The following is a 26856-nucleotide window of genomic DNA, read 5'->3' as shown; positions in this document are numbered from 1 at the left end:
ACCCACGCGACGCACCACCAGATACGGACCTATGAAACGAGGATGGAAGATGCTGCGCAGCTTGAACCGGAGGTGTTTCGTGGATAACCACACTCTGTCGCCCGGTTGATACCGGGGTCCATCCTGCCGATGTCGGTCCGCCCACGCCTTGTACAACCGCTTGGCCCGATCCAGGTTGAGTTTCAAGCGGCCTTGCAGCCTACTCAACTCCTGTAGACGAGCAGAAATGGCAGGTTGATCGCGCACCTCCGCAGGGAAGGATAAAGGGAGCACCTTGGCATGATATCCGTAGTTAGCCCGAAAGGGGGACTCCTTGGTGGAGCTGTGCCACGCGTTGTTGTAGGAGAGTTCGGCTAACCAGAGAAGCGACACCCACGACGTACTCGCCTCTGTAGCATAGCACCGGAGATACGTCTTCAGCGTCTGATTCAGACGTTCGGTCTGGCCATCCGTCTGGGGATGGAACCCGGTGGACGTGGCCGCTTCCACTTGTAGTGCCTTACACCATGTTCTCCAGAACCTGGCAACAAACTGCGGGCCTCTGTCCGAGATTATGACTCCTGGAAATCCATGCAAGCGCACCACGTGAGACAACAACAACTGGGCTGTTTGGCTGGCTGAGGGTAGATTCCTGCACGGGACGAAATGTCCCATTTTGGTGAGACTGTCCACCACCACCATAATCGCATCACATCCCTGATCCAGCGGTAGGCCCACCACAAAGTCCATGCTTATGGTTTGCCAGGGCCCCGCAGGAGTCGGCAAAGGAACCAGCTTGCCCTTAGCCTTCGAGTGATCTCCTTTCGCTCGAGCGCATACCGCGCACTGCTGTATCCACAGACGGATGTCCTGGTTCATGTGTTCCCACCAAAAGTGTCGTTGCATCAGGTGCTGCGTTTTCGTACAACCGGGGTGTCCTGCTATCTGGGACTCATGGCACCATGCGAAGGCCTGCCTTTGTAGCTCCATTGAAGGCACGAACAGTCGATTCTGATAAAAGGGCAAACCCCCTTTTATGCGCCTGTCCGCCTCCTGTTCCTCCCATCGGAGCCAATCCATTAACGTGCGGTGTTTTCTGACGGAGTCCAGAAACGAGTCTGCCCGTACCGCGCATATCACCTTCTCTGGGGGTATGATGGCCTCGATGACTTCAGAGCGGTGTTCTTGCCCCCCGTCTTGTCGTGAAAGTGAATCCGCTTTCCTGTTCTCTGACCCAGGGCGATACGTGATGATGAACTCGAAGCCAGCAAAAAACAGCATCCATCGCATTTGCCTTTGCGTGAGATGCCGGGCCGTTTTTAGGTACTGTAAATTCCGGTGGTCGGTGAAAACAGTTACCGGATGTTTGGCCCCCCACAGATAGTGCCTCCATTCCTGAAACGCCTTCCTGATGGCCAAGAGCTCCTTTTCGGCGATCGTGTAGTTTGTTTCCGCTGGAGTCAGTTTCCGGGACAGAAAGGCCACTGGATGCAACTGTCCTGTTAGAGCTTCCCTCTGTGACAGCACGGCCCCCACCGCTATGTCGGAAGCGTCTGCTTCTACTATGAATGGGACATCTGAGCGAGGATGTTGCAGGATTGGGGCAGTAGTGAAGGCCTTTTTTAAGTCACAGAACGCCTGCATGGCCTCCTGAGACCAAGAGAACGGATGACCTTTGCGTAGCAAACGAGTGATAGGCGAGACGAGCTGCGAGAAGTGAGAGATGAACCTTCTATAATAATTAGAAAATCCCAGAAAACACTGCACATCTCTCACGTTCTTCGGTATAGGCCACTCCTGCACTGCAACCACCTTTCTCTCAGCCATACTCAACCCTAACGGACTCAAGACCACCCCCAGGAATTCTACCTCTTCTACGTTGAATTCGCATTTGCTCAACTTGCAAAACAAATTGTTCTCTTGTAGTATGTGTAGGATTTGTGACACGTGTGTGATGTGCTCTTTGGGGTCTGAGGAATATATTAGTATATCGTCGATATATACTACTGCAGTTTTATCAATATATTCCTTGAGAACGTCATCTAGGAAGTATTGGAACGCGGCTGGGGCGTTGCACAGCCCAAACGGCATCACCCTGTACTCAAATAGCCCGTACCGCGTCTTAAATGCCGTCTTCCACTCATCGCCCTCTCTTATCCGGACCAGGTGATAGGCCCCTCGCAAATCCAAGCGAGAGTAAATGGACGCCTCCTTCACCTGGTCTAGTAAGACTGGGATGAGAGGAAGAGGGTAGCGGTTGCGCACTGTGTTTTTATTCAGTACTCTATAGTCGATGCACGTTCGTAATTCACCATTGGCTTTCTTGATAAAGAACAGGGGTGAAGCCGCTGGAGAACGTGAAGGTCTAATAAACCCTAACTCAACGTAATGGTCTAAGTAGTGTCGTAAATGTTCTGTCTCCGGCTCTGACAAGGCGTATACTCGACAAGACGGCATGACTGCCGATGACTGGGATTAAGTCAATTTGGCAGTCGTAAACGCGGTGTGGTGGCAAGGTTTCCGCCTTACTCTCGCTGAACACCTCCCTGTACTTGCCATAGGCCGCCGGGAGAACCGTCTCTTTCTCAGCTGCGGTACCGAGGTGAAAACCATGAGTGAGGGCTAGAAGATGGGTTCGATGCGCCGTGGCGCACTCCTCTCTACAGTACTCGGTGTCGAACTCCACCGATTTCTGCTTCCAATCGATCGTGGGGTTATGGGTTGTCAGCCACGGCATTCCCAATATCACTTCGTATTGCGGAGCCTCGATGATGTTGAAGGCCACCCTTTCCACATGATCCCCCAGGAGTCCTACTTTGGTCAGGGTTAGAGATTCAGTGACTTCTGTGATGGGCCCTGATTTAAGAGGCTTCCCATCCACCGCCCAAACTATCTCGGGACTGGTTCTCGGAAGGCGTTTTAGTCCTAGCCGCTGTACTAACCCACTATCCACGAAGTTCCCAGTGGCCCCGGAATCAATCATCACCCCTATCTCGTGCTCGCTAGCGCCCGCGGTCAATCGCATGGTTAACACTACGTGTGATTCGGATGCAACCGACTCTATCACGGCCAAAGAAGGCAACCGCATAACCCGAGGTTCGGTTGTCATCTCCAGTACTTCTGAGGTTTGCCTACCTGATGGCAACGCCGGCAACGAAGCCACAGCCACTTTCTTAGCCCCGGCATACCCGCTCTTCTTGGGTTTAACCGGACACTCTCGAACATAATGGCCTTTCTTCCCGCAATACATGCAGAGACCAGCGAGTCGGCGACTTTCTCTCTCGGCTTTAGATAACGGGGCCCTGATCGCACCCACCTCCATGGGTTCTGCCTGAGACTCCGGAGATACCCCTGTGGTCCTGGGTCCTCTCTCCGTTTTATCGACGTGGCCGTACACCCTCTCTCCCTTCCGCTCAGCCAATCGGTGGTCTAACCGTAACGTGAGGTTCATCAGGTCTGTATAAGTAGTAGGCTGCGGATCGATCTGCGCCAGTACGTCCTTCATATCATCATGTAAGCCCTGATAATACAGGGACATACGCTTTTCCTCTGGCCACGCCGTCTCGGCTATGAGCCGGTTGAACTGGGTCAGATGTGTCACTAACTCATGTTTGCCCTGTCGGAGTCCCAATAACTCTCTGTCCGCCGAAAACGTGGTGGCCCTTCTATCGAACACTCGCTCGAATTCGTCTCTAAAGGCGTTCCAATCGGATAACAGGGGATCATCGTATTTAACCAAGGGAACTGCCCAATTGGCAGCGTCCCCCGTCATATAAGAAATCGCAAACGCTACCCGCGAATGATTGGTGGGGAAAGAAGCGGGTTTGCATGAAAAATGTAAAGCTATTTGTGTCAGGAAGGTTTGGATCTTGAGGGGGTCACCCGAGAACCTCTCCGGGCTCGCCAGGGGGATGGGTGGTGATACATTCACATGTATAGGCGATATTGACTGCGAGGCATCAAACGGGTTGCGCCCCTGTCGTTCTACTCTATCCTTCAGGGCGGCTGCTTCTATCTTTGAGGCAGCCAATTCCTGTTGGACCAACAGGAGGGCTTGCAATACATCGTCTAGGGAGGCCATACTTGTGCTTGACTCGAACACACAGAAATAATTCTTGGGCGCGTAATTCTGTCGCGATCCTCTGTGGATTCTGTGGGAGCGAATGAAGTACAAGAGTTCCACCTCCCGACGTCCCCGGCTCTGAATGTGAACACAGAGTACCAGGGCAATCAGGCGAGGGATGGGGAATTAGGAAGGGAACAGCGGGGAATGGGATATCTGTAACAGAAGGAAATCATAATACATAGTACAACCACACTGGGCAACCTACTCTCATTAGGTCTCACTATGTCTCCCCAATGTGTCACCTCATACACAACAAACACCAATAACCTTGCCGAAATCGCCACAAGTTACAACAAGAGGCTTCCTCCTTTCATCTAACACACCCCAGGTTGATTATGGCTCTCTGGGTTCTGTTCCCCCTGACTTAAGGCTCCTTAGAGGTGGTAGCACCCGATATAGTTCTGCAGTGCTTCAATACTAAACGACTCAGTGACTATAGTCTTTCCCTGACCCCCTTGTTTAGCCCTTTAGGTGAGGTAGAGTTAAAGTCACGCACACCCCCTATTACACCAGGCTGGTGGCTTCGTCGAAGTCAAGAAATGTCCCGCACAAGGCAGCCCCTCCTTAGAACGACTCTACCTTGCTATTAGCAGGCTGCGGCTCCGGCGGGGAATGGCACCGCTCCGGCTTCCACGGCCAGGGAGGAAGTGTCCGCTCCTAGTGCCTCTTTTGGTCCGAGGCTTAGATATCAGTCCCGAACTCCTGGAACGCGGCGGCGCTTACGTCAGCGTCCCGCGATTGGTCCCTCACCTTTGGCAAATCCCGGATTTGAAGTAACGCGGTAACGCTTGGCTTCAGCGTCCCGCGAGTACTGAGTGCTCCTACACCTTTTGGCAAATCCTAGGTTCGAAGTAACGCGGCAACGCTTGGCATCAGCGTCCCGCGAGTGAAGAGTGCTCCTTCACCCTTGGTAAATTCTGGGTTCGGAATAACGCGCGACGCTTACTCTAGCGTCCCGCGCTGGCGAGCTTCAGCGGTTCTTCGTTTCGTTCGGAACCCACCGAACGGAATTCAAGTGAACAGGATTACGCGCTCCGATTGGTCCTCCTCTCCCGTACTAAATAGCGGAGGCCACGCCCTCTACCGCCAAGCTTTCTGGAAGTTGTGGTCTGGTTACAGTTTCGGTAGGCGCACTAGATCAGCGCCTGACAGCATAAGCCTCACCTGTGGGGTTCGAAAGCAGCTCCAGCGGGAGCTGCAGGAGGAGCGACGCCACCTCTTGGAGGTACAGACATCAGAGGCACCTGACGCAACGGAGAAGGAGGAGGAACATGACATTCGGGAACGCATTCAGGACATTTGGGACAGGCTCGACAAATACACCCTCACACAGTATAGACAATGCCTTCATAGGGAAGGAGATAAATCGGGCCGCCTGTTGGCCTGGATTCTCCACTGGGAAGGCGCCCCTGATGCGATTGTGGCTCTTCGGGAGCCCACGGGAAACTTGGTACACTCCGAGGTGGGACTACTACGGGTCCTTAAGTCCCTTCTCGAGTTGGTTTATGCCGCGGACCCCGCAATTAGCGAGACCTCCTATCTCCCTTACCTCCATGACCTGACCTTACGATCCATACCTGAGCAGGCGCAGAAGGAACTTGACGAGCCCCTAACGCTGGCTGAGGTACAATCCGCCCTCCAGCACCTGCCACAAGCCAAGTCTCCGGGAAGTGATGGGTACCCCCCCTGAATTTTATCAGGCGCTCGTGGGTACATTTCCCCGACTCCTGTTGCAGGTTTATCTCGAGGCGTTTGAGTGCGGAGATCTCCCTCCGATCATGACGCAGGGGGAACTATGTGTGATTCTAAAACCGGGTGATGACGCCCATGAGCCCTCATCGTATCGTCTGATTATGATGCTAAACACAGATGTTAAAATCCTTTGCAGACTCTTGGCTTCCCGATTAGTGCCGCACATGACTCACTTGTCCATGAGGACCAGTGTGGCTTAATACCAGGACGTAATACAGCTATGAGTTTGCGACGGCTGAACCACATTCTACATGAGGTGCGGGACCGGGAGGAACACTTGGTATTAGTATCTATTGACCTTGCCAAGGCGTTTGACACGGTGGACTGGGGATACCTTCTTGAGGTCCTACGCGCTGTGGGGATGGGCCCTAACTTCTGTAGATGGATTCGCATCCTCTACACGGCTCCCCGCGCTAAAGTAAAACTAGGGAGCACGAGGTCAGAAGAGTGGCAATTGGGAACGGGGACATGTCAGGGGTGTCCTCTCTCGCCCTTATTATTTGCCCTGGCCATAGAGCCCTTCGCGGTGCGGGTCCGGACCACGATGGAAGAATGGGGAATTAGAGTAGGGAACACAAGGCATATTATCTCCCTATACGCTGACGAAGCCTTGTTTTACATGGTCTCTCCTCGGGATGCCCTGCCGGCACTGCTACACCAGCTAGATTGGTTTGGGGAGGTCTCTGGACTGCGACTTAACCGCAGTAAGTCCCTGATCTTCCCACTAGCGGGGCTGGTTTCAGTGCCCCCAGAGGACCTCCCAGACCTCGGGCTGCATTGGGAGCGGCAAGGGTTTCGCTACCTTGGGATACAGGTGGCCCCGACGGATATACAGGCGATAGCCCAGAATGTAGACCGTACAATCGCTTTGTTGCAGCAGTCGATATCATTTTGGAACACCCTCCCACTTTCATTGATGGGCAGGTTAGCCATCTCTAAGATGATGATGCTTCCTAGGACCCTGTACGTACTTCAGAACTCACTATGTCCGTTGTCGCCACGAGTTTTCAAAACTCTCAACACCTTACTTACGTCTCGCAGTAGGATAGCCCTCCATACTATTGTTTGCAGCTATGAGTAGGGCGGACTGGAAGCTCCACGCTTTGACCTGTAGTATTACGCGGCGCAGCTACAACCCGCGGCACGCTAGTTTTCCGATGCAGATAATTGGAAGAAACGCCTCCTCTCCGGAAGGGTAGACACTCAGTCGCTGCAGGAAGCTCTGATGCAGGGTAGAGGGACGGACAAGTCTCTTCCTTATATTGTACGGCACACACCCGCTATATGGCAGCGGTTTGTTGAGAAGGTCTTAACAAGGGTACCCTTTCACAGGGAGCTCCTGATCTGGATCCTGGCCCCCTTCATAGATATGGGGAAATACATGTCCTTTCAACCTTGGAGGGAGGGTGGATGTGAGGTCCTTGCCGATCTCTTTCCCAACGAGACCTTCATCACTTACGAGCAGGCAGGGGAGAATTTTGGACTTGGACAGGGCAAATTCCTACAATTCAGGGGAATTCAGGATGTAGTGAAGGTCACTTGGCCTCAGTACCCGGACATCCCACCATTGACACACACATTAGATATCATACTCTCCTGCGGTGCCGGCCGCAAATTGATTTCACTCTTATACAAAGCGATGAAACAGGACTCAACCCCCCCCAGCACCGCCGTCTCAGGCAGCCTGGGAGAGGGACCTTGCAATCCAACTAAATGATACACAGTGGGCACACATAGGTTCCCTCACACGCTCAGTATCATGCAACGCCAGGTTTAAGTTAACGCATTTCAACTTCCTACACCGAACTTGTTTAACCCCAATGTCCCTAAAGCATATCTCAAGTGATAGGGCAGATAGCTGCCCTAGATATGCCGCGGAGAAGGCAGGTTTCTTATACTTGGCATGGGATTGTCCAATGGTTCGGCAGTTCTGGATAGAGGTGGTGGGTAGGATTGTAGCAGCCACTGTCCTTCGGATGATGCCTGAACCCTGGTATTGTCTGTTGGCGCTGGTTCGGAAGCCTAAGAAAAAGAAGTTCCCATATAAGCTTTTATAATTTATGCTGGTGCTCGCCAGGCGCAGGGTAGCTTTAACTTGGATGGGGCAAAGGGCCCCAGAGGTGGCCATCTGGCTCAAAGGTGTCCATGAATGGTCCCTAGCTGAGGAGGTCCACATGAAACTTACAAGAAGAGATGAGAAGTTGCAAGAAGATCTAATACTCTGGCGTGACATGTGTCATTCTGGGTTGGCAGAGGGGGATCCTCTTGGCAAGAGGCAGCAGACAGCGAGGAGGGGAGTGGGTTAGATATTGCTGGGGGGTCTGATCACGATGGGGGGCAGCAGAGTTGACCTTAGTAATGTAGGCAGTAGACTTCAGTAGTGTTCCCGGATTCTTCCCTCACTGTGAAATGATTGTAATTGATTTTCTCCTTTCCCCACAGTACATTTCCCTCCCGGATGCCACCTTTTGCCCTATAAGTCATTGATCATGTCAACAATATGCCTACAGATGCCGAATTGATGCCAAATGTTTCTTTTTTTATGTTTTTGTAATCTGTAAATTCAAAAATAAAGTTTATAAAAATAAAAAAATGCATATAATTAAAAGAAACATAGTTAAAAATAATTTAAAATGCTTAAAAACTTATAAGTAATATATATAATTTAAAAATACATTAAACATATGCATATAATATATACTATATATACTCACTCAATATGTTTTAATATTTATTTTATTAACTTATAAATTGTTTAATTTTTTTCATGAATTATAAATACATATATACACATAAACCAATAATATAAATAAAAATTAAACAAATATATATAACAAATTAAAAAAATTAAACTTATTTTTAATCTTTTTAAAATTAATTATACAGTACATTAGCTAAAATAATCCAAAAAATATTAGTTAGCAGAGGAAATAAAATTACTATTCCAAATCCAGTTACTGCAACAGTAGGATAAGTGTTGGATAGCGTAGGGGTAAAAATTACTATTCCCACTCCAGTGAGTGCAATAGTAGGGAAAGTGTTGGATAGCGTAGGGGTTAAAATTACTATTCTCACTCCAGTGAGTGCAACAGTAGGGAAAGTGTTGGATAGCGGAGGGGTAAAAATTACTATTCCCACTCCAGTGAGTGCAACAGTAGGGAAAATGTAGGATAGCGTAGGGGTTAAATTAACATACTTACAACATATTAATAATTATTTAACAAAATAATTATTAATAAATACCTATTAAATTAAATTAATACTTACTTAAATAACATTAAATTACTTCCCACCCTATTCCCCTATAAACTCACAACGCGATACACATAAAAAACAACACAATTAATTTACATATCAATTAATCAATTAATAAAAATTAATTACCAATTAATAATTAATTAACAATAAATTAATTAACAATAACAATAAATAAAAAATAATAATAAATTAATTATAACTAACATAATTTTAAATGTACCAATTAATAATTAATTAACAATACATTAATAATCAATAATAACAAATAAACACATATTAACTAATTAATTATATTTAAATTACTTCCCACCCTATTCCCACATTAAAAATAACATAATTAATTTAATTACCAAATAATCAATTAATTAAAATTAATGATCAATTAATAATTAATTTACAATAATTAATTAACATTAACAATAAATACAAAAAATAAAAAAGTAATTATAATTAATATAAATATAAATTAAACAATATAAATTAATTCCCAATTAATAATTAATTAACAATAAATTAACAATCAATCACAATAAATAAGAACATAATAATGAATTAATTATAATTAAATTACTTCCCACCCTATTCCCCTATAAACCCACAACCCGCTCAGATACTAAAATGCAAAATTTACTTTAAAAAAAATTACTATTTTCTAAACATTTAACACATATATTTAAAAATAATTAAAAAAACTTTAAAAAGTATGTTAAACATACATATAAAATACATACTAAAATACATAACACTAAAAAAAATCGATATTATTTACAACTATATTTTTGCTTACAATATTATTTACTTCGATATTACTTAGTTCGATATTAAAAATATCGATATTACTTACCTTAAGGTCGATATTCTGGTCAACGATATTCTTTTTTTTTTTTTTTGAAACCGTTTATTACAAAATTCAAAAATTATACAAAGATGGGCCTACAACCTTCAGGCCGGCCGCTAGCGTCAACGATATTCTTGACTTTAACCACACCCCTCCCCACTATTCTTTCGACCTTTGGAAAGATCTCAGGCCTTGTTATTAATCCAAGGAAATCAAATGCCTTTTTCTTCCAAGAGGGGCCCCGCCCAGATGAGTTGCAATTCGGTACCTATACTCTACCTGTAAACCACACCACATTAAAATACTTAGGAATGCAGGTATATAGATCACAGGTGGATCAACTGGAGGGCAACCTCTTGAATTCCATCACGGCATTGATCTCAAGTGTGGCCTTTTGGACATCCCTGCCCCTTTCGGTGATGGGACGAATTGCCATCTCTAAGATGGTGGTGCTCCCTCAGTTACTATATTTTTTCGTGATCCTGCCCATAGTGGTTCCACAATCCATATTCCGCACCTTGAACACAATTTTGGTGGAGCTCATCTGGGTTGTGGGTCGCAGAAGAGTGAGCCTTCAGAAACTACAACTGGAATCCCACAAGGGAGGCCTAGGGTTCCCCGACTTCAGGGCATACTACTATGCTTGTCAAATCCAGTGGCTGTCCTATTGGACAGCAGGGAGGAACCTACAAGAAATCGGGTTTACGTCAAGGGATATTGACCGGGGTATGCTACATTCCCTGATCCCGCCCAAAGCTAAAATTCCCCTGGAGGGACCCCCATTGCTGAAGGCTGCACTACAATCCTGGAAGAAAGCTCTGATGTATACATCAGAAGTAACCCCTTACTCGGCCAATATCCCATTATTGGGTATTCCCACCCCTGGGGGCAAGCTTACGAAGGCTAGACTACACGCTTGAACGGTTCAGGACAATGCCCTAGAGTGCCTTATGGTGCTCTGTATACGCACTAAAGCCCAAAAAGTTCAACAACGTTTTCTGGACCTTGCCCCTATACTAGCCATTAGGGCCCTCACTATTAGATGGAAATCCCCTAGATGCTCGACATTGTCTAGTTGGCAAGATGATATGATACAATGGGGTGGTGCTGAGAGCACGGCGCTTAGAAGAGAGGAGTCAAGAGGGTTACGGAAACAGCCTATCTCTATGGAATGGGACATTATGGGGCCGATTCCGATCCTGTATTTTTTTTTCCCGTACGACTCGTATCCGTATTTTTTTCCGTACGAATCGTACAAGTCAGGTCCGACCCGTGAAGTACGATTCGTATGGGAAAAAGTACATACGAATCAGCCCTATCCGTACGAATCAGACCGGGAAAAGTTGTACGAGACGTACCCGGACACTTTTCCGTACGAATCGTAAAAATGCAGTCCGACCGTACTAGTACGATCCGGACCGGCTTTCCGCTTTACGATTTGTACGGAAAACACCCGTCCCGTACACGGGGAATGACTTGTACATATGCAATGTCTGTGTACGCACCGTACAGTAGCAATGTCGGTGTACGCACTGTACATAAGCGATGGCGGTGTACACACCGTACATAGCAATGGGGTTGTACGCACCGTACATAGCAATGAGGGTGTACGCACCGTACATAAGCGATGGCGGTGTATGCACCGTACATAGCAATGGGGGTGTACGCAACGTACATAGCGATGGGGGTGTTCGCACACCGTACATAAGCGATGGTGGTGTACGCACCGTACATAAGCGATGGCGGTGTACGAACCGTACATACGCAATGGCGGTGTACGCAGCGTACATAGCGATGGGGGTGTTCGCACCGTACATAAGCGATGGCGGTGTACGCACCATACATAGCGATGGCGGTGTACGCACCGTACATAAGCGATGGCGGTGTACGCACCGTACATAGCAATGGGGGTGTTCACACCGTACATAGCAATGGCGGTGTACGCAGCGTACATAGCAATGGCGGTGTACGCACCCTACATACTTAACGCATGGGGGTGTGTGTCTGTACGACTCGTACCTCTGTACCGTACTGAACCACGGACACTGTAAAACAGCACAAGGAGGGTCTATTCGACTCGCACAACACCACAAAACACGTCTACACTGCACAAAAAATGGAAAGGACTGACCTGGACACATCCAAACAGGCAAACAGAGGGGCAAACTTACAACCACCCCTTATAACACACCCACCAAAAATTCAAACTGAGCCACACCCACAAATGGACCAAAAAAAAGGGCCCACACACACAAACCATGAGCCTTTGCAACAGACTCACTGCAGCTAGAGAGCACACACCAACAACTGCACCCATCCACCTTAACATATACACCTTCACACAGCCTCCTTCACACATACCTCCTCTACACATTCACACCCACACCGTCACATTCAGACCCACTACCATCCACACCCTCAACCCTACACCATGCCCACAGACAAGAATCCAAAGTTCACAAGGGAGGAGCTGGAGATCCTTGTCAATGAAGTCATCAGAGTCTAGCCACAGCTGTTTGGAACATTGGTCAGACAGACCAGCATAGCTGAAAAATCACGCCTGTGGCAGAGGATTGTCGATAGGGTGAATGCTGTTGCACCCATCAGAAGGACCAGGAATAAATGCCAAGCCAGGTGGTACGATCTGCGGAGGGCGGTCAAGCGCAAAATGAATGATGACTACGCCCAGAGCAACATCACTGGAGGTGGTGCGCCCCGCAGACCAGTACATTACCATCCCTGGGAGGAGAAGGTGATGGCCCAGCTTCCGCCGGTGGGAGTACATGGACTGCAAGGACTTCCAGAGACTGGTGAGTACACAAACAACTTATGTAACATGGGGTTAATGGCATCCACAACCCAACTACATAAAATGCACGCAACTACCCCCAAGCCCTCACCGGCCAGAACCACAGTCAAAAATAACGCTAATGCCACTAACATGTGTATGCTCCATTGAGAAAGCAAGGCCATGCTATGTCCCATGCTACATGAAGCACCAACCCAAGAATGGATGTCCGGTATGTTGGGAGGGTGGGTGGCACAAAACGCATGTTTGAATCATAAATCAGACACAATTGCCCTCATCCCATATGGCCCAGCTACATACCCATGCACCATGCGCAATGCACGGGGATTGGGAAAGTACTGACAAGCTAGCTCACACTTGACCCTGGTGTAGGCAGCACAAGGCCCTCCTGTGACCAGTACATACGAATCAGCCCTATCCGTACGAATCAGATTGGGAAAAGTTGTACGAGACGTACCCGGACACTTTTCCGTACGAATCGTAAAAATGCAGTCTGAACGTACTAGTACGATCCGGACCGGCTTTCCGATTTACGATTTGTACGGAAAACGTCCGTCCCGTACACGGGGAATGACTTGTACATATGCAATGTCTGTGTACGCACCGTACAGTAGCAATGTCGGTGTACGCACTGTACATAAGCGATGGCGGTGTACACACCGTACATAGCAATGGGGTTGTACGCACCGTACATAGCAATGAGGGTGTACGCACCGTACATAGCGATGGGGGTGTTCGCACCGTACATAAGCGATGGCGGTGTACGCACCGTACATAGCAATGGCGGTGTACGCACCATACATAAGCGATGGCGGTGTACGCACCGTACATAGCAATGGGGGTGTATGCACCGTACATAGCGATGGGGGTGTTCGCACACCGTATATAAGCAAACACAAACACCAAGACAACAAGGTCAGATATCTAGGACAGGAACTCACACTCACTGTCATGGCAGCATGCTCCATGGGGGGACAGCTACATCACCTGGGAGCCCCAGGGCCAAATCACACTACACCCACCAGCAGGCCCTGTCACACACACCCCTTACACAAGCAGACACCACCAGGACAGGCAATGGATTTACCCACTGTCACAATGGATGCAACACAACAAGACCAATACATAGCCGAAGAAGCATCCAAGCCACAAATCGACATGTCAAAGACTCAGGAGAACATATCAATCTGTCCCCCGCAACATACCCATCCACAAGTGAACATTGAGGAGAATGCTAGGCACATACAACTACCTGGAGGAACAGTGCAAACTTGAATGTGTATGAAACATGCATGTTGCATGAAACAGCATTAACGTTGTCTGTCTCCCACACACAGGGCAACGTGATGAATATCCCCCCAACAATGGGGGGAAGAATCACAGTAACAGGCTCGGGAGGAACCTGATCCCACCGGCAGCGATGCCTCGCAACACTCCGCGGATGACCCCGACCGACCTGGACCCTCTGGTGTCCAAGCCCCTGCAGAACCTGGTTCAGGAACATCTGTGCCAACCACCACCCCCATTCCTGCCACATCCCAGGAGACACCGAGGAGCCCTGCCCGCAGTGAACAACTGAGCTAGTCTGACCAGGAGGGACAAGGTGCGGCGGGCACCCAGGAGGAGGCAGACAACACCGCCACTGCCATCCCTCAGGGTTCCCGTAGACCCGATGTGCCCACAACGGCAGGCCAGGCTCGTGTGGGCAGGGGTGGTGGGAGTGGAGGACGGCGGAGGCGAGAACCTGACCAGCCAGCTGAAGGGACCGATATGTCACACATCCACAACATCATGGAGGCATAACGGCGTGACACCAGGGAGTTCAGCCAGGTAGTGGTGACCCTCACAGAGATCAAGAACCAGCAGGCCAAGCAATACGCCAGTCAACAAAAACACCAAGGAAGGATGGAGGCAAGACTGGCTGAGCTCCTGGCGGTGCAAAGGGACATAAGCCATTCACTCCGTCGGATCGCCGACAACATGGGCAACCCTCCCTGTGCCACCAGGCGCAGACCACCACCAGCCACAGGGAGGGAGGAGGAGGAGGAGGAGGATTCGTCTGACGGAGCTTCCCAAGCATCATCAAGGCCTGCATCTGAGGGTCCCGCGAGGAAGGTGGGTCATCCACGAAAAAGACCATGAGAGGCAGCGGCCCATCCACATCTCCCAGGTCACCTGTCCTTCATGTGCAACAGCATCACCTCATTGACTGACATCATCTGCCACATGGACTTGCTGGTCATAGTCTGACCAATGATGCCAAACACTGTGGACTGGACTCTGATGACTTCAAATGCCAAGGATCCCATCTCCCCCTGTGAACTTTGGATTCTATGGTCCCTGCATTACTAGTGCGTACAGGTACGTGTACTACTATTGCGATCCCCTTACGGGTAAGCACTAGTAGTACACATACGTATACGCACTAGTAGTACAAGTACCTGTACTACTAGTGCATTCCCGTAAGGGGATCGCAATAGTAGTACCGAACGTGTACTACTAGTGCGTACACGTACGTGTACTACTATTGTGATCCCCTTATGTATACGCACTAGTAGTACGCGTACGTGTACTACTAGTGCGTACAGGTACGTGTACTACTATTGCGATCCCCTTACGGGTACGCACTAGTAGTACACGTACGTGTACTACTAGTGCGTACAGGTACGTGTACTACTTTTGTGATCCCCTTACGGGTACGCACTAGTAGTACACGTACGTGTACTACTAGTGCGTACCCGTAAGGGGATCGCACTAGTAGCACACGTACGTGTACTACTAGTGCGTACACGTTCGTGTACTACTATTGCAATCCCCTTACGGGTACGCACTAGTAGTACACGTACGTGTACTACTAGTGCGTACAGGTACATGTACTACTTTTGTGATCCCCTTACGGGTACGCACTAGTAGTACACGTACGTGTACTACTAGTGCGTACCCGTAAGGGGATCGCACTAGTAGCACACGTACGTGTACTACTAGTGCGTACAGGCACATGTACTACTATTGCGATCCCCTTATGGGTACGCACTAGTAGTACACATATGTGTACTACTAGTGCGTACCCGTAAGGGGATCGCAATAGTAGTACACGTACGTGTACTACTAGTGCGTACACGTACATGTACTACTATTGCGATCCCCTTACAGGTACGCACTAGTAGTACACGTACGTGTACTACTAGTGCGATCCCCTTATGGGTACGCACTAGTAGTACACATACGTGTACTACTATTGCGATCCCCTTACGGGAACACACTAGTAGTACACGTACGTGTACGCACTAGTAGTACACGTACGTGTACTACTAGTGCATAACCGTAAGGGGATCGCACTAGTAGTACACGGGTACGCACTAGGAGTACACGTACGTGTACTACTAGTACGTACAGGTACGTGTACTACTATTGCGATCCCCTTATGGGTACGCACTAGTAGTACACGTATGTGTACTACTAGTGCGTACCCGTAAGGGGATCGCAATAGTAGTAGGCTTACGTGTACTACTAGTGCGTACACATACGTGTCAAACGTACTGTACAACTGGTGCCGTAGGGGTACGTGTGAAACGCACAGTACCTGTGTGTGGATTTCACAATTACATAGGGGACACATAAGGGACAAGTGTTAGGCCATAAATGCATGCTGGTTGTCATGGATACCGAGTTTTCAATTGAAATTTGTCCATCAGGTGTCCTGGAAAAGTCAGTTGGCCACAAAATACAATGTTGCAAAGTGGTTGTTGACTTGACATGATGCTCAAATTTTGAACGATGCAAATGCTGTCACTGGTGTATGTTTAAAGGGATTGGAGTAAACATACGATGCGAATGATTCAGACCAATCACTATGTACTCCTCAAAATGAATGCCCCTCAGCAAGACAGATATAAGGCAGCCAGAACCCAGGAGAGGGCACTTGCCTGCACAACGTAAGAGTCGACAACACTGCTGCTGTCGCTGCTTCCTCTGGCCATGTCACGTACTGTGGAGAGGGCCCAGTCATTCACCCTGGAGGAGAATGAGGCCTTGCTGGACGTCCTCCTCCCACAGTACACCAGCCTGTATGGGAGTGCTGACTCCACTACCTTTGCCTATGCAACTGGTGAGTGACAGTCAATATAGTGTCCAGGTGGGACACACATGCAATGTTGTTTAGAGTGTGTCCCGGGGGGGGGTCATGCTTTTGGCTCTCATGCAGAGCATTATGTAGTTCCTGTGTGCACTCCTCACTTGCATAGTGCTTACAGTGACTTTTACTGCATAGTGCATGACACATTCAGCCTGGCAAATCCTTGGTGGCTTTTTTTCCTGTTGTCCTGAGGTGATTCAGTGGTCCCCCCGGTGTGACAGGTGACTGTACCCACACATGTGTATGAGTTGAGTGGACCTGTGGTGAGACATGTGACTGCTTGGTACGTGTTGGCCATCAGCCTGCTGTTGCATGTGCTGCACAGTGTGTGGCATGATCAGTGAGTGTGTTGCACCCCTCATGGCACCTGTTGACTTTCAATGCCATGTAGTGCATTGACGCTTGCACACAGGGCTATTTCTTGTTGTGAATGAGGCAATTCATGTCAGCATCCTATGCCCTGTTCAATATTTCAAAGATGCTCTAATGTGTGTCTCTGGGACATGGAGCAGGTGTATTGATGTTGTGTCACATTGTCATCCTGACAGGTAACTGCCTACGAGAAGGGGGTGATCTGGAACAGCGTCGTGAGGGCCTTGAGAACTGCGGGGGAGCGTAGTCGGCAGCTGCCACAGGTCCGCAAGAGGTGGCAGGATATCCGGTGCTGGACCCGGCGGATCGCCCGGGTCCAGCTGTGGCTCGACAGTCCTCGCCCCCACGTCGGCCGCCGACGCCTGACCCCCCACACGAGACGTGTCCTGGCGGTGGTCTTCCCTGACCTCGATAGGCAGTTACAGGAGAGACTGCAGCAAGGAGGGGGTAGGTACATGGCTTTTGGTTGTGTTATGTGTCGCCTGCTTTTGAAAGTGCTCTTTCGCATGAATATATTCCCAGAGTTGATATGTGCAGTGCATTTTCTGTTCCCCATTGTCACCTGGGGCTCTTTTTCATCCCTTCCCCTCCTTGACATGTGTCCCCTGGTCTGTGTGTAATCACATTTGCACATGGTCATCTAGGGTGCCAGTGAATCTAAGTCCACATAGCTTTCTGCATCATGTTGGAGGGTGGTCTGTGACTTGTGTTGGTACCTTGCCTGTGCCATGACCTGTTCACTATGTTGGGGGTCCATATCTGTTGTCACTGATGATGATTCTCAACATAGGAGTGTGAGCTTTCAACTGAACCCCCTTGCAGCATGCATGACCAATGTTGTGGCCTCAGACATGATGTGCATGAGTGGGAGATATGCATAGTGCCATGACGGTTGAACATGGTACAGTCAGCTCATTCCAGGACCACGGAGCAGTGTGCCCACTATAGTCCCCTGAGACACCCTGGCCTCCTAATCATTTGTGTCATCCTACACTGTGCACATTCACTGTGGGTTCAGCATAGGTCTGCCTCTGTGGCATTGTAACCTGGCCTAGTTTGTATTTTTCAAATGTGTGCTACATGTGTCCACTGGACAGGGATACACCATTTTGCTTGTGCATACTCACACTGGGCAGTGCCTGTGTGGCTATTCACAACAATCTGTTGATGGTTGTTTGTCACAAATATGTGTTGCCAGCCCCACGAGGTGATGTTGTGTCAATGAAGCAAGTTTTCAAGCATCCCTGACTAAGAGGTGTCACTTCTTGATCTGTATCAGTCACATTGACTCAGGTATGGGGGGGTGCGGGAGGGGCATGCATGTGCAACCCTGATTTTTCATTGACAGGTCTGACTTGTGTGTGAGAATTGGCTGTACAGTAAATCAATGTGCAGTGCCCCTGTGATGGTGGCCAGTGCTTAATGTTCGTGCTTTGCAGCCTGTGTCAGTTTTTACAAACATGTATCGTGCTCATACATTTTTGGCACCTGTGTGTGGTTCAGATGCAACGCAGTTTTTACTTTGTGTGCTGACATCTGTGTGTACATTCTGGCTTGCCATGAGGGTGTCTCCACAGTACAGCTAGGCTTTTTTCACAAATCAATTGCAGGCCCATTAGCTTATGCATTGTCCTGGGTGTGGACATGTGTGCCACTCCAGATGACAGGCAGTAGGTCATATGTGAGGCCAACTGTGTAATCAGGTGACGGATAGCCATGTGACAAATGACATAATTCAAGTTGTTACTCTAAATAAATTGTACCTTGGCACTCACAGCACTTGTCAACAGTTCTTCATGTTTTAAATGTGGTAATTTGATGATTTGTGTTAAGAACAATGATGTGCCTGCATGAAAGATATCTCCCAAGGAAGTGCACACCAAACGACATTTCCACTTTCATTGAACACACTGGCACCTTTTCAAAGAAGCCACTGTTAGAATTAATTGGTGTTGCAGATTCTCCATATACATGTTGCCACTGTGGTCTGGATTTTGTGAGACTCCTTTGTTGTTGGTGATACGAACTAACGAGTGTCAAGACATCAAGACCTCCGTGGCACATGTATATGTACTTTCTGCAACACCATTTATTTCTAACTGTGGCTTCTTAGAAAAGGTGTCAGCTTCTTCAATGATAGGGTAAATGTACTTTTGTGTGCACTGCCTTATGCGACATATTTCATCCAGGCACATGAGTGTTCTTTTCACGAGACGCAGTGCCGGCCGGTGGGATGTAGGCACATGGCTGTGTCAGATCTATATGTGGTCAATAAAGGTTTGTTTAAAAATTTAAAAAAAAATTAAAAAAAAAAAAAACATGCTTGGTATTACTGATTTCAATGTAATATTATTTTCTGCTTATATGAACATACCTCTCATACCGCAAATGCGGACGTCAGACGAACCAGAAGTTATACCATGGCCAAATATGTATTATGTATAAGTCGGATACAACAAAAAACAAAATACCTTATGTATCAAAACGGTCATCCTTTTATGCGAATAAGGTTTTCAATAAAGTATGTTTAAAAAAAAAGAAAACGATATTCTTGACTTCGATATTCTGTCCCTACGATATTAAAAACTCGATATTAGTGTAGGTCGATATTAAAAATGTTATATTTTTACTGCGCACCGCCTGCTTTCTGCAGGACCTAATGTTGCGGGGATTCTGCATATATACAGAACAATGTACAGGAAAACAGGACCACAGTGAATAGGGGTGTACGAACCTACCACATTAGTACCCAAAATCCCAAACCGACTAGCTATAGTGTCTCATTCGTTCTCTGTCTACAGCGAAGCTATCAATGATTAGACAACCCAGAACACGTCACTCTATCTTGGGAATCGCGGGAGCCAGACACTCTTTCGCTCACTCACTCGTACTTATCCACAATGCGAGTATTTAGAGACGCGGTATAGATTAAAATATTTATTTCAACTAACGTGTTCTATGGTGCAGCACACGTGCCAATACTAGCAGCAAAATGCATAAACACAATATAGTCAGCATTGTTACAATACCATAGAATACAAACGGGGATATCATGTTATAAAAAACAGTGGAAAAGGGCTAAACCACTTAACCACCCTCCCCGTGACAAGAGATAGCTTATTATAAAAAAAAGACCTCTGGGCTTTGTCAGAAGACCCCCATACCTCAAGGCCTAGATGCAATGTTCACATCGCAGAACAAGCACAGCTCTTCTCTTCGGAAAGGTGTCTCTCCAAGTGTGTTAAAACATGTTGCGCTTGCAATATTAAAGGACATGATTTCCAGTAGTGCAGCTATGGGTAGCATGTTATGTCTAGGTGCGAGGGACTGACCAGAACGGAATAACAAGGGGCAGTGTTGTTTAGCCTTGAACAGCGTGTGCAGACTAAACCTCAGAGCACAGCAGAGAACGTGCAAGGTAGGCAGTTCTCATATGAAAGGGGCACAAGCAGGGTCTTGCGAAATATATGCATGCAGTGTTGTGCGCAAAAGCAGCCTTACGACAGCGAAGCTCAGGCTAAATGAGCAAATGTCGACAATGGACCTATAAGCCATACTACCCTAAAGACCCTTTCCCAGGTGGATCAGGTGACCCTGCTAGGTGGCGCTATAGACAGCAATATTATCAAGATATGCTGCACTAAAAGACTGCAACCCATTCAGGACTTTGTTCACCAACCTTTGGAAAGTGTTATGGGATTCTATTAGCCAAATGGCATCACAGTCAACTGATATAGCCCATCTAGGGTTGAGAATGCTTACTTCTCTCTCGCTCCTGGGTATAGACCAATCTGGCAATACCCTGAAGTTAAACCAAAAATACTGAGAAATGTGGCTGCCCCCAACCTGTCACTCAGTTCATCAGCTGAAGGAATTGGTTGTGCATCTGTCTTGGTTATGTCATGAGGCCCCTATAGTCCACATAAAACCTCAGATCTGGTTTCCCCTCCTTGGAATGAGGTTTTGAGACTAACACAACTGGGCTGGCCCAGGGGCTCTTAGAGGGAACAATCACTCTCAATTCTAGCATCTTGCTGACTTCAGCCCTGATGCTCTCTTTCGCGTGTTCAGACTGCCTGTATATTTTATTTTTGACTGGTAGGCTGTCCCATGCGTCCACATCATGTATACACCAACTTTTCTCACCAGGGGCCGATGAAAAGAGCTCAGCATACTGGTGCAGAACTTGCCTGCAGTCAGTTTGTTGTCTGAAAAGACAACTCCTTCCAATGACCCATCTTTAGGGTTGTGAGCGAGGAGGTCAGGGATAGGTTCACTCTTTTCTTCCTGATCTTCATCAATGACCATCAGCATGGTCACATCAGCCTTGTCATGACAGGGTTTAAGGCGGTTCACATGGATGACCCTCTTGGGGTTCCTGAGAGTGCCAAGGTCCACCAGATAGGGGACCCCCCCCCTTTTTTTTTAAGGATAGGGTAGGGTGTATTCCATTGTTCCTGGAGGGCCATAGCTGCCACAGGCTCAAAAATCCACACCTTATGGGCTGGTTGGAAATCTACCAGTTCAGCCTTTTGATTTTTTTGTTAGCTTTTTCCATGCACTCAGCCATTCTGGAACGAAGGCTAAGCACATAGTCTACTATGTCCAGTTTGAGTTCTTTGAGAGGCTTCTCCCAGCCTTCCCTTGACAAATTCAGTAGACCTCTTACGCGATGTACAAAAAGAAGTTCAAAGGGACTAAAGCCCACTCCCTTCTGTGGCACCTCTCTTTAAGCAAAAAGCAGTCATGGCCAAAGGACACCCCGTCCCTTTCTTAGCTTTTCAGGGAGTCCCATGATCATACCTTTCATGGTCTCATTGAATCTCCCAACTACACCATTGGTTTGTGGGTGATATGAGGTAGTCAATATATACATCACCCCACACTCATCTCACATGGCTTTCAGGTGGCCAGACATGAAGTTACTACCTCTGTCTGACACACCTCCTTAGGGAAGCCCACTCTAGTAGAGATACTTATGAGGGCTTTAGCCACTGCAGAAGAAGTGATTGTCCTAGGGGGTATAGCGTCAGGGTACCTGGTGGCATGATCCACCACCACCAGTATCAATCTGTTCCGTGCTGCTGTTTGGTGGTCCAGGGGTCCAACAATGTCAACCCCTACCCACTTAAATGGTACCCCAACCACTGGAAGTGGGATTAAGGGAGCCTTTGGTTTGTTTTCTGTCTTGCCATTGTCCTGACAGGTAACACATGGGTTACACAGTTCCTTTACTTTCTGGAACTTACCTGGCCAGTAGAAGTTGGCGAATAACCTTCTCCATGTTTTTGTCTGGCCAAGATGCCCAGCAAGGGGGATGTCGTGCTACGGTGAGGAGAACTTCTCTGTATTGCTGAGGCACTACAACTCTCCTAGTGGCACCAGCCTGGGTGTTTCTGGCCTCAGTGTACAGGAGTCCCTCATCCGAATAGGTCCTGTGGGAGCCACAGACATCTTCCTCTTCCTGGTCAGCAGCTTGCTGTCTCAGGCTCTCAAGAGTGAGACAAGTCCTTTGTCCCTGGCACCGCTTTTCTCTCGAGGGTCCCACTGGGCAGGTTCCTGGGGCTCAATTCCCTCAAGGGCTGACAGGTCTTCTCTCTGGGTAGAGAGGACCTGAGCTTGTGGCTGTACAGAAGTTGTTTTCCCAGACTTCTTACCTTTTTTCTCAGAGGGTTGGTCCATAGTTTCAGGATCCAACACCCGTTTTTCACCCTGGGCTTTGCACTGTGTTAGAGTTTTGCACACACGCCCATTCAGGTATTCCCAGCATGGCTGCATAGGTCCTGAGCTCACCGTCAGCCGGAAGTCGCCAAGTCATTACCAAGCAAACATTCTACTGGGATGGCAGAGGATACAACCATCTTCTTTTGGGCAGTAACTCCTCCCCACTCCAAGGTCACCATAACCATGGAATGAACCTTGGTCATATTATCAGCAATGATGAGTGGATAAGTTTGTCCAGCCAGATACTGTTCTCGGCATACCAGTTTTCCAGTCATCATGATGACACTTGCACCTGTATCCCTCAGAGATACTTCCTCAACCCCATTAATAAGTGGCTGTTGTCTGCACTTCTCCAGACTACTAGGTCAGACAGGGTAGCAGCATCCATCCCCTCCGAAACTAAGGTAGCTTCAGTGTGCACATTGACCTGGTCAGGGCACATCAAGGATCCCATCTGGAGACTCACCTCTCCTAGAGCCTTTTTAGGACTAGTAGAGTCCTAAGATCGTTTTGGGATCCCTGTTTTTACCCTGGTACCCACACTTATTTTGTGAAGTGTTTCTGGGCCCACCCTCCTGAACAGGTGTTTTTTTTCTTACCACATCTTTCCTTGGGGGAGCGGGGGTAAGGGTAGGTAGCAACCCTTTTCTTTTGGTCACCCCCACCATGGGCCTTTGTGGACACACTGGTTTTGATCCAATGGTCAGTCTTCTTCCCCAACTCCTGAGGAGAGAAGTACAGTTATTTAACACGTGCTCTTTCATCAACAGATTATAAAGCCCTTCATAGTCTTGTACATTACTTCCTTTTAACCAGCCACCTAGTGTTTTGACTGAAAAGTCTACAAAATCAACCCAGGATTGTCTCTAGGTTTTGTGAGTAACCCTGAACTTAAAATGTACTCTTCAGTGGTGAGTCCAAAGCCATCAATCAGGGTGTCCTTCATGAGGTCATAGGACTCAGCATCTGTCTCATTAAGTGTCAGTAGTCTATCCTTGCACTTCCCTATGAAAAGCTCACTGAGTAAAGAGCCCCAGTACGTATTACTGAGGTTTCTAATTTTACAAGCTCTCTCAAAGGCTGTAAACCATTTTGTGATATCATCACCCTCAACATATTTTGGGACAATCCCTTTTGGGATTTTAGGGTTAAAAGTTTCCTATTTCTGGGAAGCGGTGACATCTGCTCAATTCAGGTTAATCCAACTAAAGATACATCATAGAGTTTATTTCACTAGGGAGCAGTTGTGCCGCTAGGGCTCGATTCCCACTGGGGAATTGAGGTGCGACGACCCGAGGGGTGATTTAATTCATATGTTCAGGCACTTTCCAGGACTGGCCCATTTCCGTGGGGGGGGGGGGGGGGCATGCTGAGTCACCTCAAATGGGTGATTGGATGCAAGATCCCCTGTGACCCCAAACGTATTCTGTTGCATATAACTGATGATTTGTGGGGTAACTGATACCTGAAGACGCTTTTATGGTTGGGTCTTGTGATTGCGAAGAGGGACATCATCGGGGCATAGGAGAAAGAGTCCCGCTAGAGACCAGGTGGGCCATGGACATGGACCACTGTATTGGTCTGGAACGAGGAACTTCTTTGTTGAGGGATTTCCCGCAGAAACATTTTGAGATTTGGAAGGATTGGGTAGAGTACAGGGGAATACATCTGGAGCCATGTTAGGCAAGATCCTTGGAAGATGGGGGGGATGTCAAAGAGAAGAGATGGACTGGAGGACTAGATACCATATGTCATGTACAGAGATGTCCCTATCTCGTTCGGTGTTGGAATATCGAAATGCAATGTGCGTGGGATTCTATGTTTTGGTGTTGCGCTCTCTGTGATGGAAGTATAAAATCAATAAAATGTTTTTCAAAAAAACGTTTCCTCTTTCTCCCCATTTGATTTGATTTTGCTGCCACCATTCATGGGTGCTAGAACCATCTCAGCCCTTTCTTTTTCTATGGCCTGAAGGGCTACTCTTTTGGCTAGACTCTGAAGCTCTAAGTCTTCACCTTCTACTCCTTCTGGGGTACTGGTAGCTGAGCTATCAGTAAGATCATTTGATGAAGTGTCATCATCACTGACTGGGTCATCATCTCCATTGTCAACATTTTTTTCTATGCCAATGCTATAGCCTGCTTGGAAAGCAATTCCTTGAATTGTGCCCTATTTGGTTTAGGCCCAGTGGCGACATTGCAAGCCTTGCAGAGGTTCTTCAGTTGCAGTGACTTAAGTTTCTTGTGGGGAGCCAGGTTGAGCTCCTGGCTATTACCTTCTTTATCAAAAATGCTTGTTTAGAACAGTTGGGACCTAATTAAACATACAAAAAAAAATTCTAATAGACTTTTTAAGGCTTAACTGACTAGTACACTTTTTACAATTCTAATACAATAGGACTGGGAGAGTTAACACAAGGCCCTGACAGGGCAGATTCAAAATGGGGGGAAGAGGGATCAAACAATTTACATAAATATATTTTAGCTAAATTCAATTGAGTATTCCTCTGTGGTATCACCTATTCACAGAGTGGTTCCAGTAAATGCAATCCCATGTATTGAACCGCTGAACAACCAATGTAGAAAGCTTGCTCTCTATGTAGGCAGTAAAATGAAGTACACTGTGTAGAGAGTCCAGGAAACCCTTATTGATTTACAGAGGCTGGCTTTAACAAATCCAAAACACTTTATTAGTGGTAGTGTGGGCGAACAGTTTTAGGCGTTTTAAGAAGAGAGTGTTGAGCGTTTTGTAGTAATCTGTTTAGTCAATTAATGTTTAACTCAGTTTTATGAAATCCTTCTAATATTGTTAGTCTGTAACTGTAGTGTATTGGCTTCCTTTAGAATGTTCTCCTGCTGCTTAGTTACTTTAGAATGTACATTAATTATTCTTGAGTTGGTGTCTGTTGGAGCTGGCTGCTTCCAAGCTAGCTCCTCTTCCATGTAACCTTATAATAAATCTACTCAAGACAACTCCTGCTTCCAGCATCTTACTACACATTTGTTGTGCACACACAGTCAATAAATGGGACACACACTCAATAAAGAAATCAAACACCAATTTATAAAAAAATCATAAAAATAACTCAGATTTTTATATTATTTTAGGTACCAAGATCTTTGTGATCAGGTAAGTACTTTTAGTTTAGCATTTAAATAGACAACAATGTATTTGCAGTAATATTAACCTATGGGAGAAAACATACCCTGCACTTGTCAACGAGTTCAGGTCACCTCGGTTAGCACTGGGGCGTCAGGGTGTAGATATGCTTTTCAGATTTGGATGCCCGGTTTAAGTCAATGGGAAAAGTACCTGTAAGAAAGATGCTGCAAGTGGGGATTGGAGGACCAGTCCGATTGAACCCAAAGAGGGTCTCTGTGTCCCAGGGACACTGTCAGTTTATCTGTACTCGGACTGGGGGCTCATGTACAGTATTGCTTTGTCCAGCAATGTCACGCTGCAGGAGGCTCTTGCGGTTATCGGTCTCCTGCAAAAGAGTAGGCACCATCGATTCATCTGGACTAAGCTATGGGGCTTAGGTGCATAGGCGCTTTGAGGTGTCAGGTTGCATTAGTCACAGAACTTTACTTCTTGGGTCGACCTGGAGATGGGGACAAAATAAGACAGCTGGGCCACTTTGTGCTGCCTCTGCAGTGCTGATGTCCCTCTTTGACTGGTTGGTCTCTGCGGGGTCGGCGTCTGGATTGGACAACCAACAAGTCTTGGCTGCTGCCAGGGGTCAGGTACCCTTGGCCCTGGAGGGTCTAGTGTCTCGTTACTCTCTGGGGAGACGGGATGACTTCTAAGTGGCACAGAAAACCACCTCCTGGGTGGCTGCTGTGTCGGAGAGTCCAGGGGGATTG

Source organism: Triturus cristatus, chromosome 2_2 (assembly GCF_964204655.1).
Source record: "Triturus cristatus chromosome 2_2, aTriCri1.1, whole genome shotgun sequence".
NCBI classification, from domain to species: Eukaryota; Metazoa; Chordata; class Amphibia; order Caudata; family Salamandridae; genus Triturus; species Triturus cristatus.
The sequence above is the reverse complement of the archived record's forward strand: the minus strand, read 5'-3'. Positions refer to the sequence as shown.